Here is a 4287-nt window from a genome sequence, read left to right as displayed (position 1 = left end):
GAGATGTTATCATTCTTTCCCATACAAGAGCCTCATGGAGAACATGCCCAAGCAAACTTGGGTTATATGTTGGCTAGATAAAATAGGCTTCATAGATTGATACCATCGTGTCACTGCATAGTTACTGGGAGGGCTGTCTCAGCCAGCCCTCCTTCCATGTTTTAATGTCTGTTGTATTAAATAGGGTACATTAATCTCTCTCAATATTCATGTGAACTGACAAACTATAGCGAGAGAATCCATCCTAAAGGGTACAAGGTAGACAACCGTCACACATGTAGACCTACAGTACTCTTAAAATGGCCTCCTCTTAAAGGAAACCCATTTTTGATGTTATTTCGTATTTGTGCATCTGAGCGATGTTCTATCGATTCCCGGGGTCATTTTAATGTTTTCATGTGTATCTGAGCTATTCGCCGTTCAAGCAGGCAGAAATACAGCCGGTATGACGACTTTTGTGTCATACAGTATATTACATATCCTACTTTACATGTATTATAGGACAAATTAGTCATTCTGATCAAGGGACAAATCTCGTCCCCCACCCCTTAATTCTGAACGAGCACCTCAGTCCTCAAATGTCCTTGGGGATCGCCTCTCAGGCCAATAATAGGACTTTGTCTTCCAGACCGCTAATAGCTTTTACTTAACGACTAGTTTCCTGCCCTACTCCCAACAACCCCCAAATCCACTAACCCTCCACAAAAGGGGATTACATGCTAATCTCGGCCATAAAGAGACTGTCTTGCAAAGACTCTGGACTCTGTGGACACTGAGAGAAGTTTGTGTTGGCTTTCAAATCAACCTGCAATTGAGACCTACGTTTGGTTGGGAGACCGTATGAAATTGATTGCTGATAAAAGATTGTAATGGAAAAGCGACGTATGTTCTCTTCAGGCCTAAAACAACTTCAATGCAACACAAAGTGGAGACTGAAATGTAGGCTAGGCTATAGCCTATCAATGGCGCTCCTATATACATGTAAAATGTCTTATTAGATTCCAGCTTGGAGCCAGAACTCCATTCAAATATTTTGGCTCGCTGGACTGAGGTGTGGGAGTCAGAATGTTATGCACGCCCTCATGCCTCTGTCCCAAATGCATAGCTGTATGTCTCAGTTCATTGTATAGACTCCACACTGCATTCCTCAGCTCTGTGACCTCAGCAGAGAACGTATGCCAGGTGGAACTCAACAACACTCAGAGGTTATCCTGTCAAGATTTACACGACTGTGGAAAATGTAAGGAACATGTTTTTGTGATTCATGCTTCAATTTCTAATGAATTCTGCACTGTGTGACAACCCTATAACATTACAGTAGGCTTACCTATTCTAATTATCTATAGAGATCAAATAAAATGTTATTGGTCACATACACATGGTTAGCAGATGTTATTGCGAGTGTAGCGAAATGTTTGTGCTTCTAGTACCGACAGTGCAGTAATATCTAACAATTCCACAACTACCTTACACGCACAAGTGTAAAGGAATGAATAAGAATATGTACATATAAAAGATGGATGGGCAATGACAGAGCGGCATAGGCAAGATGCAATAGATGGTATAAAATACAGTATATACATATGAGATGAGTAATGCAAGATATGTAAACATTGTTATAGTGGCATTATTAAAGTGACTAGTGATCCATTTATTAAAATGGCCAATGATTTCAAGTCTGTATGTAGGCAGCAGCCTCTCTGTGTTAGTGATGGCTGTTTAACAGTCTGATGGCTTTGAGATCGAAGCTGTTTTTCAGTCTCTTGGTACCAGCTTTGATGCACCTGTACTGACCTTGCCTTCTGGGTGGCAGCAGGGTGAACAGGCAGTGGCTTGGGTGGTTGTTGTCCTTGATGATCTTTTTGGTCTTCCTGTGACATCGGGTGCTGTAGGTGTCCTGGAAGGCAGGTAGTTTGCCCCTGGTGATGCGTTGTGCAGACCGCACCACCCTCTGGAGAGCCCTGCGGTTGTGGGCGGTGCTGTTGCCGTACCAGGCGGTGATACAGCCCGACAGGATGCTCTCAATTGTGCATCTGTAAAAGTTTGAGGGTTTTAGGAGACAAGACATTTCTTAAGCCTCCTGAGGTTGAAGAGGCACTGTTGCACCTTCTTCACCACACTGTCTGTGTGGGTGGACCATTTAAGTTTATCTGTGATGTGTACGCAAAGGAACTTAACTTTCCACCCTCTCCACTGCTGTCCTGTCGATGTGGATAGGGGGGTGCTCCCTCTGCTGTTTCCTGAAGTCCACAATCATCTCCTTTGTTTTGTTGACATTGAGTGAGAGGTTGTTTTCCTGACACCTCACCTCCTCCCTGTAGGCTGTCTCGTCGTTGTTGGTAATCAAGCCTACTACTGTTGTGTTGTCTGCAAACTTGATGAATGAGTTGGAGGAGTGCATGGCCACACAGTCATGGGTGAACAGGGAGTACCGGAGGGGGCTAGGCACACACCCTTGTGGGACCCCAGTGTTGAGGATCAACAAAGTGGAGATGTTGTTTCCTACCTTCACCACATGGGGGTGGTCCGTCATTAAGTCCAGGACCCAATTGTACAGGGTGGAGTTGAGACCCAGGGCCTCAAGCTTAATGATGAGCTTGGAGGGTATTATGGTGTTGAATACTGCGCTATAGTCAATGAACAGCATTCTTACATAGGTATTCCTCTTGTCCGGATGGGATAGGGCAGTGTGATGGCGATTGCATCATCTGTGGACCTATTGGGACGGTAAGCAAATTGAAGTGGGTCTAGGGTTACAGGTAAGGTGGAGGTGATACGATTCTTGACTTGTCTCTCAAAGCACTTCCTGATGACAGAAGTGAGTGCTACGGGGCGATAGTCATTTAGTTCAGTTACCTTTGTCTTCTTGGGCACAGGAACAATAGTGGCCATCTTGAAACATGTGGGGACAGTAGACTGGGATAGGGAGAATATATTATTGATCAGCTTGACATTATGGACATAGCCTATTGTTTGGATTTGATTGAGGTATTGGTGTTTATCTATTCTCATCCACTATCAACAATAAGGCCACTCACATTGGCAGGAACAATGGTGAAACAGTAATCTCATCTTGAAGAACTGAATTTCATCTCAAGTTCTATCATGCGGCCTATTTCAGAAGCATATGAGAGCGCTTTAATTTCAGTCCAGTTGTATTGAAAATAAAACAATATAGAATGGGAAAAATGTGTAATTTATTTCCTGCTAAATTTGCCTACACAAACTACACTATTTGCTTGCAGTGCATTTCATTGGACAAAAAGCTTCTATACACGTACTAACCAGGCCCGAGCCCAAACCTGCTTAGCTTCCGAGATCAGGCGAATTCAGACTGGTATGGCCATAAGCGAAGGAATGGTGCAGCTGTAAAACATTTTGAGTATCTGAGGACCCATGCCAAATATTTTCAGTCTCCTGAGGGTGAATAGGTTTTGTCGTGCCCTCTTCACGACTTTCTTGTGCTTGGACCTTGTTAGTTTGTTGGTGATGTGGACACCAAGGAACTTGAAGCTCTCAACCTGCTCCACTACAGCCCTGTCTATGAGAATGCGGGCGTGCACGGTCATCTCCTCTGTCTTGATCACATTGAGGGACAGGTTGTTGTCCTTGCACCACACGGTCAGGTCTCTGACCTCCTCCCTATAGGCTATCTCATCGTTGTCGGTGATCAGGCCTAACACTGTTGTGTCATCAGCAAACATTTATTTTATTTTTTTCCCCCCAATTTTTTTTTACCCCGTTTTGTTCATGGTATCCAATTGGTAGTAACAGTCTTGTCTCATCGCTGCAACTCCCGTATGGACTCGGGAGAGGGCGAAGGTCGAGAGCCGTGCGTTCTCCAAAACTCAACCCAACCAAGCCGCACTGCTTCTTGACACAATACCCACTTAACCCGGAAGCCAGCCGCACCAACGTGTCGGGGGAAACGCCGTGCACCTGGCGACAGTGTCAGCGACCACTGCGCCCTGCCCGCCACAGGAGTCGCTAGTGCATGATGGGACAAGGACATCCCTGCCGGGCAAACCCTCCCCTAACCCGGACGACTCTGGGCCAAAATCAGGCAAAACATTGAAGGGATTTTACTGGGCCCTAACGGACTACAGACATTGACAGTCTCCTTGCCTAAAAACAAATGCTGAATGTACTGCCTACATTTAGAGGGAAACGCACTGTCCATTATTTGATTTGATCAGGGCAGGGCAGGGAAGCACTAACAAACTGCATTTAGTCCTATAAAAGAGATGATATTATTAGGTCGATAAATAAAAGGCAGTTGCTCCACGT

The sequence above is a fragment of the Salvelinus alpinus genome, chromosome 1 (genome assembly GCF_045679555.1).
Source record: "Salvelinus alpinus chromosome 1, SLU_Salpinus.1, whole genome shotgun sequence".
NCBI classification, from domain to species: Eukaryota; Metazoa; Chordata; class Actinopteri; order Salmoniformes; family Salmonidae; genus Salvelinus; species Salvelinus alpinus.
This window is presented reverse-complemented; position numbering follows the sequence as displayed.